The sequence below is a fragment of the Oncorhynchus tshawytscha genome, linkage group LG09 (genome assembly GCF_018296145.1).
Source record: "Oncorhynchus tshawytscha isolate Ot180627B linkage group LG09, Otsh_v2.0, whole genome shotgun sequence".
NCBI lineage: Eukaryota > Metazoa > Chordata > Actinopteri > Salmoniformes > Salmonidae > Oncorhynchus > Oncorhynchus tshawytscha.
In genome coordinates this window covers 59344928-59361646 of record NC_056437.1, presented here as the reverse complement: position 1 = coordinate 59361646, position 16719 = coordinate 59344928, and the positions used below count along the sequence as shown (strand labels likewise).

General features: G+C 39.8%; 1 long non-coding RNA gene across 1 annotated transcript; it reads left to right on the top strand.

Annotated features, from left to right (window-relative positions):
* Positions 1–1820: 1820 nt before the first annotated feature.
* LOC121847179 lies at positions 1821–7941 on the top strand. Its single transcript, XR_006084123.1, has 4 exons — positions 1821–2346; positions 3638–3674; positions 3786–3871; positions 6918–7941. It is a non-coding gene; the product is annotated as an uncharacterized LOC121847179 (long non-coding RNA).
* Positions 7942–16719: the final 8778 nt, after the last annotated feature.

Sequence of the window (16719 nt, the reverse complement as noted above, 5' to 3'; positions counted from 1 at the left end):
CTCAGTTTTTCACAATTCCTGACATTTAATCCGAGTAAAAATTCCCTGTCTTAAATCAGTTAGGATCCCCACTTTACTTTAAGAATCTGAAATGTCAGAATAATAGTAGAGAGAATTATTTATTTCAGCGTTTACTTCTTTCATCACATTCCCAGTAGGTCAGAAGTTTACATACACTCAATTAGTATTTGGTAGCATTGCCTTTAAATTGTTTTACTTGGGTCAAATGTTTCGGGTAGCCTTCCACAAGCTTCCCACAATAAGTTGGGTGAATTTTGGCCCATTCCTCCTGACAGAGCTGGTGTAACTGAGCCAGGTTTGTAAGCCTCCTTGCTCCCACACTCTTTTTCAGTTCTGCCCAGAAATGTTATATGGGATTGAGGTCAGGGTTTTGTGATGGCCACTCCAATACCTTGACTTTGTTGTCCTTAAGCCATTTTTCCACAACTATGGAAGTATGCTTGGGGTCATTGTCCATTTGGAAGACACATTTGAGACCAAGCTTTAACTTCCTGACTGATGTCTTGAGATGTTGCTTCAATATATCCACATAATTTTCCTTCCTCACGTTGACATCTATTTTGTGAAGTACACCAGTCCCTCCTGCAGCAAAGCACCCCCACAACATGATGCTTCCACCCCCGTGCTTCACGGTTGGGATGGTGTTCTTCGGCTTGCAAGCCTCCCCCTTTTTCCTCCAAACATAACAATGGTCATTATGGCCAAACAGTTCATGGTTCCATGGTGTTTATACTTGCGTGCTATTGTTTTACAGATGAACGTGGTATCTTCAGGCATTTGGAAATTGCTCCCAAGGATGAACCAGACTTGTGCAGGTCTACAATTTTTTTCTGAGGTCTTGGCTGACTTCTTTGGATTTTCCCATGATGTCAAGCAAAGAGGCACTGAGTTTGAAGGTCGGCCTTGAAATACATCCACAGGTACACCTCCAATTGACTCAAACGATGTCAATTGGCCTATCAGAAGCTTCTAAAGCCATGACATAATTTTCTGGAATTTTCCAAGCTGTTTAAAGGCACAGTCAACTTAGTGTATGTAAACTTCTGACCCACTGGAATTATGATACAGTGAATTCTAAGTGAAATAATCTGTCTGTAAACCATTGTTGGAAAAATTACTTGTGCCATGCACAAAGTAGATGTCCTAACCGACTTGCCAAAATTATAGTTTGTTAACAAGAAATTTGTGTAGTGGTTGAAAAGCGAGTTTTAATGGCTCCAACCCTAAGTGTACAGTGAGGGAAAAAAGTATTTGATCCCCTGCTGATTTTGTATGTTTGCCCACTGACAAAGAAATGATAAGTCTATCATTTTAATGGTAGGTTTATTTGAACAGTTTGGCAGGGCGGCCAGCTCTAGGAAGAGTCTTGGTGGTTCCAAACTTCTTCCATTTTAGAATGATGGAGGCCACTGTGTTCTTGGGGACCTTCAATGCTGCAGAAATATTTGGGTAGATCTGTGCCTCGACATAATCCTGTCTCTGAGCTCTACGGACAATTCCTTCGACCTCATGGCTTGGGTTTTGCTCTGACATGCACTGTCAACTGTTGGACCTTATATAGATAGGTGTGTGCCTTTTACAAATCATGTCCAATCGATTGAATTTACCACAGGTGGACTCCAATCAAGTTGTAGAAACATCTCATGGAAACAGGATGCACCTGAGCTCAATGTCGAGTCTCATAGCAAAGGGTCTGAATACCTATGTAAATAAGGTATTTCTGTTTTGTCATTATGGCGTATGGTGTGTAGATTGATGAGGGAAACACTTATTTAATCCATTTTAGAATAAGGCTGCAATGTAAAAAAATGTGGTAAAGGTCTAGGGGTCTGAATACTTTCCGAATGCACTGTACATGCAGAGTGCACTCTGTTCAAGAAAACAATGATATCAAATTAAAGAAAATTAATAGTACACTACTTCTACTTATAAAACAATTGTCTACAAATTAAAACAACAAAGTCATTTATCATAGCGCATAGATTTATGATCAGAGGCGAAGTGAGGTGAGTGTGAAAATGCTTTACATGCACTTTTGGTGTTCATGATGATAGAAACCACAAAGTGTAGGGGTTGATATGAAGTCATGTGATTGGGGAGAAGTGTGTGTGTGTGTGTGTGTGTGTACTTTGTACGTGTGTGCCTATAACTGTGCGCGTGTCCTTCTGTTCCTTTTTTTAAAGTCAGAAAACCATAACCTGACGTTGCTGCGACAAAGACACAAATGTAGATTAGAGATTAGAGAGTGGGATACTTCATCACAATGCTTAAAACATAATGAGCTCCTCGTCTGTGATTTGGAGATGATGGCTTCCGTGTGACAAGGTGAGTGTGTTGTTCTGCTTCTTTGTGAACACATTGAGATGATAGAAAGACTCCACTTTGAAGTCTGTGTTGTTTTTGTCGATTTTATTTACTTAGCAATAGTTTGACGCAATTTTGTGAAAGAAAATATAGTTATGAATGATATAAATAAGCGCAATAAGAATCCCAGGAGAAAGGCTCATAAGGAAAACCTCTGCCATATAAGTCCAACATTCAGCAAGAAAGATGGATTTCTCTAAAATCTATGCACATCCAACATAAATAATGACATTCTATTTCTGTGATTTACACAATTCCCAAACAATGGTCCCCCGAACCCAGTTGGAAAATGAGCTATAGAAAAAAAATAAATGCAGACATTTCTGTGCAGACAAACTACTCCAAAATATCTGTTCTACTTTATCATAACATTTGTGTCAAATATGTGCTACATCAGTTGTAAAACTTGAGTGTACAGAGGGCCAGTATGTGTCATTGTTAATTGTAAAGAGATAATTATCTGCAATCCGCAATAAATCCTGGAGCTATTTATATTTGAGTAATTTAATCAGAAACTCTTAATCAGCATGGGATACAGTTAGAGCATTCACCTTAAATGGTTAAATCCACTCAAAAACGAAATGTTGGTATTTTTTTTACATCAAGTCCAGTGTTGTTACAGTCCAAAATGTTTTGCATGTCAGCAGTCAAGTTTTCACAATATTGGACTTTCAAGATGCACATCAGGCCGGTGACACTTTGCTTCTACTTAAACTAGATCTGACTTCTATTGCAATGATGCCGATTATTACAAAAACATTTATGAGATCAAATATAGCCAATCCATTTTGTTATTATAGAAAGATGACATGTACTGTATCAGTTAAACCAACCATACACTGTGTTTACTGCAATAAATACCAGAAAAGTATTTGATAAAACTTAACACAACTAAAATATGTAGCAGGTATTGTAGTTTATTCAATATGAATTTCATCTTTACACTTTATCTTACAAAACTTCTGTATATCCTTTCAATTGTAGATAGTGAAACCACAAGAGGTTGGTGGCACCTTAACTGGGGAGAACGGGCTTATAATAATGGCTAGAGCAGAGTCAGTGGACTGGTATCTTAATGCCATTCCATTCACTCCATTCCAGACATTATTATGAGCCGTCCTCCCCTCAGCAGCCTCCATTGAGTGAAAAAATTCCTTTGCTCGAAGGCATCTTAACCACAGATGATGGTATCTTCATAGTTAATTAATTTTTACACCTTTCTCTCCCTAATTTCGTGATATCCAATTTGTAGTTACAGGCTTGTCCCATCGCTGCAACTGGGGAGGCGGGTGAGTATCTTCTGAGGATCTACTGATTCTGTTGGAGAGATTTATACTAAATCATATAACTAAGGAATCTATTTCCATGTGTTTGATCCCATTCCATTCACTCCATTCCAGACATTATTATGAGCCGTCCTCCCCTCAGCAGCCTCCACTGAGGGAAACAATTCCTTTGCTTGAAGGCATCTTAACCACAGATGAGGGTGAGTATCTACTGATTTTGTCAGAGCTTTATTCATATAACTAAGGGATCTTTGGATTCTGTATTCTGTCCATTAATGATGCTATTTCTCTGTCAGATGTCATCATAAAAGACACAAAACTTGTTCTGATTGGAGGTTATGGAAAGAATTCAGTTGGAAACATCATCCTAGGACGTACTAAGCTTACACGCCGGGCATCATTTTAAAAGACATATGTGAGGATAGATCGTAGTTGGCACATCACATTGCTTCGCACACCAGGCTCCTTTAGACATTTAAATAGTGACAATCATATAAAAGAGAAAACTGTACATGGTGTGCAAAGCTTATTTATCCCTGGACCTCGCGTCATCCTTCTATACTGAACAAAAATATAAACACAACATGCAACAATTTTACTGAGTCACAGTTCATAAGGAAATCAGTCAATTTAAATTTAAAAAATGATGCCATAATCAATGGGTTTTACATGATTGTGCAGGGGTGCAGTCATGGGTGGGTCTGGGAGGGAATAGGCCCACCCACCTCCCAGGCCCACCCTTTTCCCCACAAAAGGTCTTCATTACAGACAGAAATACTCCTCAGTTTCATCAGCTGTCTGGGTGGCTCGTCTCAGATAATCACACAGGTGAAGAAGCCGGATGTGGAGGTCCTGGGCTGGTGTGGACACATGGTCTGCGGTTGGATGCACTGCCAAATTCTCTAAAACAACACTGGAGGCGGCTTATAGTAGAGAAATGAACATTTAATTTTCTGGCAACAGCTCTGGTGGACATTCCTGCAGTCAGCATGCCAATTGCACGCTCCCTCAACTTCTGTGGCATTGTGTTGTGTTACAAAACTGCACATTTCAGAGTGGTCTATTATTGTCTCCAGCACAAGGTGCACCTGTGTAATGATCATGCTGTATAATCAGCTTCTTGTTATGCCACATCTGTCAGGTGGACGGATTACCTTGGCAACGGAGCAATGCTCACTAACAAGGATGTAAACAGATTTGTGCACAAAATTGGAGAAGAACATGTTTTTTTGTGTGCTATGGAACATCACATGGGATCTTGTATTTCAGCTCATGAAACATGGGGTAACACTTGTTGCATTTATATTTTTGTTCAGTATAGTTATTAAAGTAGGTTGCAGGAAGTCTAATCTTTGGAAAATAACAGGAAGACAGGCATTGGATTCACTTTTTACTAAAGCAGTTTGGGACCACACCATGGTGCTGTTCACAAGAGGGATCGTACCATTGAGGACTACATCACTAGCAACAAGCTCGATGACCTAATAAAACAATGTCAAAACAGCTATCATGTTTGCCATACAAATAGAAAATATGATACAGAAGCTCTTGAAAATCAACATAGACAAAACAGCTTAACAGATAAAAACATTTCTTATTCAGGAGAATCCCATTGAATCAGACTATTCAATTCAGTGCAGTTGCATTCTTACTGCATATCCTTAGACTAAACGGAACCAAAAACACCCCAGCCTGTTTTGATCACAGATCCTGGACATTTCAGCTGTTTGTCATTGATTTAGGCCACAATTGCTTACAGATTTGATAGACATTTAAATAAAAGGTTAAATAAAACATTTAAAAAATATATATATATTTAATCAGGATTTGACAAACAAAAGCCATGACTAGGATCCTGACTTTTCCCCACCCAAAGTCAGCTAATTTCCACCCTATTCATATGTAAATACATTTGATTCATACACTGGCTTGTCTGGCTGGCATGTTTTCATTTTAAAACAGGCATTGCCTTATCTACACTGAAAAAATATTAGTCCTCTATTATGATAAAAAAAATATATATATAGCTCATTAGTACCCCCTTGTGGTTGACTATATGTTTGATTAGACATGCAATAATGTTAACGGCAGACAGAAAAGAAAGGATACCTGTCTCATTTTTGATGTCAGTGGGGTTGATAAGGGATTGTCCCTGGAAAAGACAGAGAGATGAGTTGTGAGAAACTCCAGGGTGGTGTCATGACCACTGGGGTCCTACACCTTAACGATACATACCTGGAAGTGGTGGTTACTTAGTGTGATCCAGTGGTTAACCTTGAGATTTACTATTTGGAGAAACCACTGGGCCAGTTTTGGTACTGCTGACAGCATGGTGATGCCACCCACCACGAGTAGGCAATTGGAAATAGTTATCATCTGAAATGTTATATTCACCTTAACGGATGGTGAGCCCAGCTAGGAGCGAAAGAGCACCAAGCTTTCGCAGGTCTCGCCTTCCTTTCGTCCTTCTTCCAAGCCAAGTCATTTGCCCGGATGTCGAAGCACTTGGTCCCCTTGATTCTCCTCCGGTGGCTCTCCTTTTTCTCATATGCCTTGTCCATGTTCAGTCTCGCCTTGACTGATAATAGAAATAAATACAATTATATTTCATATTATTACAAATGCATCTCTTATATAGCTCTTGGAAGGCCAGAAAATAAATTAACAGCGGACAATAATTTTGACCTGGTCAAAAACCTCCACATCCTTCTCAGTCCGTGCCTGAAGGTGGTCCTTGAAGGAGTTCTGATCTGGTTCGACAGCTTCCACCACATCAGGTGGAGTATCAGTGATCTCAAAAGTACGTTATACAAAAAGCAATAGAAAAACACTAAGTCAATCACACATTTTTTTATACTACAGTATAGGCAATACTTTTATATGCAAATGCATTGTTTACCTCAGTAAACAGCTGCGGATCCCGTCCGTACAGTAGGCAAAAGGTTGAGTACTCTGGAGGCCTGGACGCTAACGTTGGGTGCAAAGATAATTACCTTCAGGTTGTTCTGCCACCATTCCTAGGAACCCGTCAAGGCCTTGCCCATGGCAGTCTCGAGGGTGTAGTTGGTCCGTTCATCCAAACCTGGAGGAGGGGGTAGGAAAGGGATATCTACTGACAATGGAATATATCGAAATGTCTGGTTATGTACCATGGGAAAAACAAAATCGAATTGTAAAAAAAAAAAAAAAACTACAACAAACCATTGGTGACAGAATATAACCTATAACATCCGTACCTTGTTCCAGAGTACCCGACCTCGGTCGCGCAAGATGACCTCAGGAGAACCATGGGTGTTGAAGACATCATCGCCTTGGAGGTGGCCTCGCCAGTCTGGTCCTTGATGGGTATCATACACAAGAAAATACATTTTGGGTTCCAAGCAGCCTTTTTAAATGGGTTACAGAAGGGAATGTAGAGTTAAGTACATTCTCTTCCTTGACAGACCTTCATGGGTATTGCCTCCACCAACTTGGTAAAGTAATCGGTCGCCATCAGGCTAGACTGGTACTCACTTAAGCAGAAGGTGACAAATTGAAACATTGTGTTCTCTCTGATATGACATTCATTGAAATCATAACAAATTTGAGATATAATAGAATGTGATCGATGAACAAACTGTTATTACACATGCCCAGCTGTCCACATCATTGACAATCCCTTGCAAAAAAAAGTGTATGTTGATTTTGGCAATCATGCGCTTCACTCAGAAATGGCCAACATGCATCTCGGTCAGCATGGGTTCCTTCTCCTCAGTGAAAATCACCCACCTGTGTGGCTGGCCACCCTTCCCCCGTAGGTACATGTGATTGCCTAACAAGTTTGAAGACAAGAGTTGTTGTAGTACTCAAGTCTAAGTCATTTTGCACAACTGACTTTCTCTCCATCTTTCACTCTTTTCCCACCTCTCTTTCATTCTCTCCCTTTATTTCTCCCTACTCTCTCTTTGTCTGTGTGTCTGTCTAGCAAAGACACCAAGTTAAGGGCAGTTGGAATGACCATAATTGCTTAGACCTATCCATTTGATTGATCAGAGTTAACTTATAACTAGACACCTCAATATGACAGTCATATAACTAAATGTATAACTAGCAACTTCTGGATGATCAACTACCTAGATGGAAAATGGCTGTACATAGCTAAATCCTTCCAGTTATGTAAAAGAAGCGAACTGCTTAATGTTACCCTGAATTAGAGGTTGACCGATTATGATTTTTCAACGCAGATACCGATACCGATTAATGGAGGACCAAAAAAAGCCGATATCGATTAATCGGCCAATTTAAAAATAAATGAAAAATGTATTTGTAATAATGACAATTACAACAATACTGAATGAACACTTATTTTAACTTAATATAATACATCAATAAAATCAATTTAGCCTCAAGTAGATAATGAAACATGTTCGATTTGGTTTAAATAATTCAAAAACAAAGTGTTGGAGAAGAACGTAAAAGTGCAATATGTGCTATGTAAGAAAGCTAACGTTTCAGTTCCTTGCTCAGAACATGAGAACATATGAAAGCTGGTGGTTCCTTTTAACATGGGTCTTCAATATTCCCAGGTAAGAAGTTTTAGGTTGTAGTTATTATAGGACTATTTCCCTCAAAACCATTTGTATTTCATTAACCTTTGACTATTGGATGTTCTTATAGGCACTTTAGTATAGCGAGTGTAACAGTATATAGCTTCCGTCCCTCTCCTCGCTCCTCCCTGGCCTCGAACCAGCAACACGACAACAGCCACCACATCGAAGCGTTACCCATGCAGAGGAAGGGAAACAACCACCCCAAGGCTCAGAGCGAGTGAAGTTTGAAATGCTATTAGCGCGTGCTAACTAGCCAGCCATTTCACTTCGGTCACACCAGCCTCATCTTGGGAGTTGATAGGGTTGAAGTCATAAACAGCGCAATGCTTGACACACAACTAAGAGCTGCTGGCAAAAAGCACGAAAGTGCTGTTTGAATGAATGTTTACGTGCCTGCTTCTGCCTACCACCGCTCAGTCAGATACTTAGATACTTCTATGCTTGTATACTCAGTCAGATTATATGCAACACAGGACACGCTAGATAATATCTAGTAATATCATCAACCATGTGTAGTTAACTAGTGATTATGATTGATTGTTTTTTATAAGATAAGTTTAATGCTAGCAACTTACCTTGGCTTACTGCATTTGCGTAACAGGCAGTCTCCTTGTGGAGTGCAACGAGAGAGAGGCAGGTCGTTATTGCGTTGGACTAGTTAACTGTAAGGTTGCAAGATTGTGTCCCCCGAGCTGACAAGGTGAAAATCTGTCTTTCTGCCCCTGAATGAGGCAGTTAACCCACCGTTCCTAGGCCATCATTGAAAATAAGAATGTGTTCTTAACTGACTTGCCGAGTTAAATAAAGATTAAATAAAGGTGGGGTGAAAGAAAATAAATAAATAAAAATTGGCAAATCGGACGATTTCCGATTGTTATGAAAACTTGAAATTGGGCCTAATTAATCAGCCATTCCGATTAATTGGTCGACCTCTACCCTGAATAGTGCATTTCTGCCCTCTACGAATGTTGCGCCTCTTGTCGAGATCAGTGGTGCCATAGTACTTCGCCTGGTTGGAAAGATGAAATAAGACCTCCTCGAGGGATGCCATTGAAGTGCAAGCTAACATTACATACAAATTGAAAGCAATAAAAACAATTAGCTAGCTAACGTTAGTTAAACAAAACTGTCTGGCTAACGTTAGCTAGGCTGATGTAAGTAAAAAAGTAACGTTAGCTATCAATTTAAATCCCAAACCATCTTAAATGATTTATCCCTATTTAACAATATGTTGTTATATAAAGACAAATATATGATAAAGAAAAATAAACACTCGCCATCTTCTTCTTCTAACGTTTGTTAGACTACATACGAGGTCTTCTTCTTTGATACTATGGCGGTCTGCAAACAAATGTCACAAGCGCATGTCGCCACCCACTGCCCTGGCTTTATATCAGGCCAAATAATTAACAAACTGCCAACGCCCATCCTACAGGCTCTAGGGCCTGAAAAAGAAAAGCATCTTCGGACAGTGTTCTTTTTCAATGTTTCGGCAGTCCTGGAAACCCCAAAACCGTTCTTGCAGGGGGACACTATTTGGCATGATTTTTCAATTGTTTTCCATAAATGACCACTGTAGTGGAATGAGGAGAAGGTGATAATACGCCTGACTTGCTGGCGTTCCCATGGAAGTCCGGGGGTCACTGACGCCAGGAGAGGTGTGTGAATTAAATTGTCATGTTTGGATTGTTCAAGAGTTCGTAAAGAGATATGAATGTGTATACAATTGAAGTCGGAAGTTTACATACACTTAGATTGGAGTCATTAAAACTCGCTTTTCAACCACTCCACAAATTTCTTGTTAACGAACTATAGTTTTGGTAAGTCGTTTAGGAAATCTACTTTGTGCATGACAAGTAATTTTTCCAACATTTGTTTACAGACAGATTATTTCACAATTCCAGTGGGGCAGAAATTTACATACACTAAGTTGACTGTGCCTTTAAACAGCTTGGAAAATTCCTGAAATTTATGTCATGGCTTTAGAAGCTTCTGATAGGCTAATTGACATCATTTGAGGTGTACCTGTGGATGTATTTCAAGGCCTTCCTTCAAACTCAGTGCCTCTTTGCTTGACATCATGGGAAAATCAGAAGAAATCAGCCAAGACCTCAGAAAACAAATTGTAGACCTCCACAAGTCTGTTTCATCTTTGGGAGAAATGTCCAAACGCCTGAAGGTACCACGTTCATCTGTACAAACAATAGTACGCAAGTATAAACACCACGCAGCCGGCATACCACTCAGGAAGGAGACATGTTCTGTCTCCTGGAGATGATAGTACTTTGGTGCGACACGTGCAAATTAATCCCAGAACAACAGCAAGGGACCTTGTGAAGATGCTGGAGGAAACAGGTACAAAAGTATCTATAGTCACAGTAAAACCAGTCCTATATCGACATAACTTGAAAGGCCACTCAAGCAAGGAAGAAGCCACTGCTCCGAAACCGTCATAAAGAAATCAGACTACGGTGTGCAACTGCACATGGGGACAAAGATCATACTTTTTGGAGAAATGTCTTCTGGTCTGATGAAACGAAAATAGAACTGTTTGGCCATAATTACCATTGTTATGTTTGGAGGAAAAACGGGGAGGCTTGCATGCTGAAGATCACTATCCCAACCGTGAAGCACATGGGTGGCAGCATCATGTTGTGGGGGTGCTTTGCTGCAGGAGGGACTGGTGCACTTCACAAAATAGATGGCATCATGAGCAAGGAAAATTATGTGGATATATTGTAGCAACATCCGTCAGGAAGTTAAAACTTGGTCGCAAATGGGTCTTTCAAATGGACAATGACCCCAAGCATACTTCCAAAGTTGTGGCAAAATGGCCTAAAGACAACAAAGTCAAGCTATTAACCGTCACAAAGCCCTGACCTCAATCCTATAGAAAATTTGTGGGTTGAACTGAAAAAGCGTGTGCGAGCAAGGCCTACAAACCTGACTCGGTTACACCAGCTCTGTCAGGAGGAATGGCCAAAATTCACCCAACTTATTGTGGGAAGCTTGTGGAAGGCAACCCGAAACGTTTGACCCAAGTAAAACAATTTAAAGCCAATGCTACCAAATAATAATTGGGTGTATGTACACTTCTGACCCACTGGGAATGTGATGAAAGAAATAAAAGCTGAAATAAATAATTTTCTACTATTATTCTGACATGAAACATTCTTAAAATAAAGTGGTGATCCTAATTGACATAAGAGTGAATTTTTACTAGGATTAAATGTCAGGAATTGTGAAAAACTGAGTTTAAATGTATTTGGCTAAGGTGTATGTAAACTTCCAACTTCAACTGTATATTTTATTGTACTGTAAGTGCTATGGATTTGCTGTTACATGGAGTGTTATTTCGTTTGTCAGGCAGCTGATAGTTCAAAGAGGGAGCAACAGAAGGATTCGCTCCTATCATTTACATTGAGTTGATTAGATTTGAATCTGGCTGTGTTTTCCTGTCTTTTGTAATAACTAGCAAAGTGCAAATAAATGTTGATTTCAGGTTCAGTGTGAATTTCTGCTTGAATTTGGTTAAAAGGACAGTGAATTTGGTCATACTTCGAGAACTTGCTACCAAGCTCATGTGTGTTAGACACACATATTTTCACTTAGAGACTGTTCTGAACTGAAGACACGTGTTACCACGTTGTTTTAACCTATTGGTGATAGTCATACACTCTGTGTTATTCCGTAATGTATAATGTATCTCATGTACATTGTAATTGTCTGAGTGTCAATTCTTTCATCCTACTAGTTCAATAGAATAACTGCATTCCGTGTTTTACAGAGTAATTATTTGATTGACTAAATGCTTATTTAAAAAGGTCTATTGGTAGTGGTTATGTACACTATACACATACTGTAGCATACTCTTGTGTACCACCTTGACATCTCTGATCTGCTTGCCTCAATAAATGAATGCTAGAACATATGTTGCCAGAATTAGCTACTTGTATCCAGTCTCGTAATAATTGCATAACGGTGCAAATTAGAACTGCTCATTTTAGTCATACTGAGTTGGTGATCCTCCAGAGAAGCACAGGGCCTGTTGCATTTATTTTTTATAGAAAACCATGGTAATATAGGCCTACGCTCAGGAAAAAAGGTGCCATCTAGACCCTAAAAGGATTCTCCCGCTGTCCCCATAGGAGAACCCTTTTTGTTTCCAAGTAGAACCCCTTTGGTGCCTAGGTAGAACCCTTTTGTGTTTCATTCCACAGATGGTTCTACATGGAAACTAAAAGGGTTGCTACTCAAACCAAAAGCGGTTCTTCTATGGGGACTGCCGTATAAGCATTTGGAACCGCTTTTTCTAAGAGTGTACTCAACAAGTTCAACCTGTTCAGTTTACACAGTTTATTTCAATAGGAGCAACACTATCTTTGATTACTTTGATTAGATTGTGTTTGTGTCTTTTACAAGTCAAATGTACACTAGCCTACTCCCCTATCGACACAGTAAATAATATTGCCTACGTGCTTTCGACAATACGTTATCAACAAAAACATAATTTTTTCAAATAAATCAAATTGGACTTATAAACACAGTAGGCCTAAATATTTCCTAACGATAATCACAACTTAAATATAGCCTACTTACTCCTCAGTTGGATCAAGGACATCTTGGTAATTATTTTCATCGTCTCTAAGGAAACTATCTATGACAGACAAATCGCTTCTGCTGGCTGTAAAAAAAAATCAAACAAAAGAATGTGTGTCGCTGTGGAGGTCTCAAATATCGTGCCAGTCTCTCACTCTATGAATGGTCACTGCTATCCGGATTCCTTGGGACTTCCTTACCCTAAACTAACACTAAACCTAACCATTTTACATTTATACTTGTTAGAGGTAGGAACATCCCAAGGATCCCGAATAGCAAAGACCCTCTGGGAAAGTCTATGAACTGCTCTATTCGACTGAAGGGACATCCTAAGGAGCCCGAATAGCACCTCTATTCGACTGAAAGCAGTTGACGCAACAATTATTGGTTGTCTGATTTTAGCAACTGGGAACTGGGAACTGGTAACAACACAGTATGTGATTGGCTAACAACGTTTCGATATGTATACAGCGAGATAAAATAACATACCGTGAGGTGTTGAGGGAAAGACAGATTAACTATAGATTGGACATCATGTTTTCTAGGCCCTTAGCGATAACAGGAAATACACAAGCGTGGGCTACATTATAATTAAATGTGGGTACGTCGGAATGTCTGCTTGCACGGGAAAAATGGTATGTTTCTAACATTTATGGTTGAGATTTAATTAATGTAAACTATGCACATTATGACTTTAATTAACACTCGACGCAGACATTAGTAACAGGCTGACTACACCATGCGCAAGCGTTGCAAACTAAATGTAGAAATATATGATATTCAATTATTGCACCCACACTGCTCCCTGCGCCAAGGAGAGTCTGTGTTGCCAAGGGCTAAAATAGAAATCAGTTCTATTTCTGACGCAGATCGCACTGCAAGTCCTGCCTCTCCCATCTCCTCATTGGTTTATAGAAGCAGGTACCCACGTGCCATATACTCATTGGTTATACTCACCTGGGTGACTGAAAGACAACCGAGATCAGTGGCAGTAATGCACCTAATTTATGAAAGTTGCCAATCACAATATAAAGTCAAGAGAAGAAAAAGCCTGGAAGGAAGAGAGATGACTAGAAACGATTCAGTTGACCATTTTATGTGTGGATTAATTGGCGGAGTAGAGCAACTTGTGCATTTCAGGTAAAATAACAACTCAATGTTTATATCCCAGGACAAATTAGGACAAATTAGCTAGCAAGTGCAAGCTAACTAGCTAAATTGCCATACATGTTTAATGCTTTTCGACCTGTCCCCAAATTGATGTAATTGGTTCAGAGTTTGTTTTGATATTTTAACCTGCGTGTTGTGATCGCGTTTGGTGTGGGGGGACAAAATACATTTATGCACGATCACGCGCGCAGCCGGTTTGGGTTCCGTGTAAAGGCAGCCACACCGTGGTACAGTTCTCGAGCTTTATAAAGTCTCTTATCACCCCGCATAGAGTGGGGTGAACAACAAAGCTAAGTCCTACCAGAAACGAGCCCTGCTGGACATGATTGTGCGAAAGGACCTCGCGCCCAAGTTCAATTCTACCAGTTCGTGAGAGAAACAGACAATGTTTTGGTGAAGAGCCATCACCCTGACCAGAACTTGTTTGTGTGTAATGGAGGAAGCTGAGGCTGCGCGACCGAATCGAACGCCTCTTCCCCAGAGCCAAAAAATGAATAATTTTCTCCGCGTGTATTAGCTGTGAGACTTGCGAGCTGAGGCAGGATTAGAGACGGTGTAGCCGGTTAGAATGTTGTGGCCAAATGTTTTCATCCATTTTTTTAAACATTTCAAGTAGGATAGCAGCCTTACTGAGAACTATCACAATATTGATAACCACCGGGATTCAGTGAGGAGAGCATGCACAACAAGTCCGGACAGTGCCCTTCATATTCCAAACCCACCAAGAAAGAATAGGACACCATGCACTTTAACCAGTAGGCTGCTAGGCTACAGTACCTCAGTTATAGGGTTGGCGTTATCAGTGCAGTTTACCGGAAAATGACTAAGCAGTGGGGCTACTTGAGAGGGTTTACTCTAGAGATGCGTTCAGAGGGGTGAAGCATTTTACAAATAATAAGTACAGTGTTCAGAAAGATGTACTAGCTGCACACAACAAGCTCAGGGAAAAGTCAACAAGCTGTTCAGAAAAAAACTCGTTGAAGCTTGACACCAGTGTTATAGTTGAGGATGAACAGTGTTGGGTTTTGAATATGAACCTTTACACTGAATAATATTGTGAGCATATACACTTTATTTGATAGTTTTGTCACTTTCATTTGATATTTTGTTGTATTATGTATTTTCCTACCATATTCTGCTATGTGACATTGAATTATTTCTTAGTGATCAATAACTCATTACATATTTATCCATTTACGTATGCAAAATAATGTTATCAATTATTACAGGAAACGTGGGTCAGTTTTGTCACTTGATTTTATATTTTGTCATATTTTTCTACCATAGGCTATTCTGCTGTGTGACACTGAATGACTTGTTATTTATTAGTAAAGTATTGCATATTTACATCTATCCATTCTGGTATGCATTTTTTTAAATAAATTATTACAGCAAACTGGTGAAATAAAAATAAGTTAACCTAGTCTGAATTTAGCCTTTTGTCAGTCTCTACATTATTCTACTTTAATTCAGTGTTACTTCCATCATCTCAATGTTCTACCTGGCTCTGTGTTCTGTTTGGTAAAGTGTTCCTTCAGTCTGCCTGATTGCCTCGTATTGCTCTCTAGTCCTTGGCTCCCTCCATAAGCAGTTCGGAATAAGTACAGTACACTTGTTCAATTCCCAAATAGGCCAATAGATGTCATCAGATTACTGGAATAAGGACCCGATTTCACCAGGACCATCTGAGAGGAACAAGTGTGTATCTCTGCACACACACAGATTTACATTTGAATAATTTAGGGACCGATTTAAATTAACTGGAGGGGAGGGGCTGATCCCCAACTCAAGCTGTCCTAAAAACATTATGAACCCCCCCTCACATGACTCTCCCTTTGCAGTGTCAGAAAAATTTAACATGCTCCCCCCCTCATAGAATTTACTCAAAATAATGTTTATGACCAAAACTAACAACTGTAGCCACTTCAGCATGCTTTGGTGGCACAATTGATGCCACTCAGGGCTATGGGCATGAAGGTTGGGGATTCACCTAACACCACAGGACAAGCTCACTCACTCTGTCTGCCTGTTTCATTACACTACGATCAGAGCAGGCTGCAGAAAATGATCAGCTATGGGGAAATCAGATTTTCAACATTTTGATGCCATATTTATAATTACATTGAACAAAAATATAAACGCAACATGCAACAATTTCAAAGATTTTACTGAGTTACAGTAAAAAAGACATCCGTCAATTTAAAGAAGTAAATTTGGCCCCAAATCCTTGGATTTCACATGACTGGGAATACAGATATGCAGCAGTTGTTCACAGATACATTTTAAAAAGTAGGGTCGTGAACCACAAAACCAGTCAGCATCTGGTCTGAACACTAATGCAGTGCGACACATCATCTTCGCATATGGTTGATCAGGCTGTTGATTGTGGCTTGTGGAATGTTGTCACGCTGCTCTTCAATGGCTGTGTGAAATTACTGGATATTGGCGAGAACTGGAACACTGTCGTACATGTCGATCCAGAGCATCCCAAACTTTCTCAATGGGTGACTTGTCTGGGGAGTATGCAGGCCATGGAAGAACTGGGACATTTTCAGCTTCCAGGAATTTTGTACAGATCCTTGCAACATGGGGCTGTGCATTATCATGCTGAACTATGAGGTGATGGCGGCGGATGAATGGCATGACAATGGGCCTCAGGATCTCGTCACAGTATCTCTGTGCATTCAAAT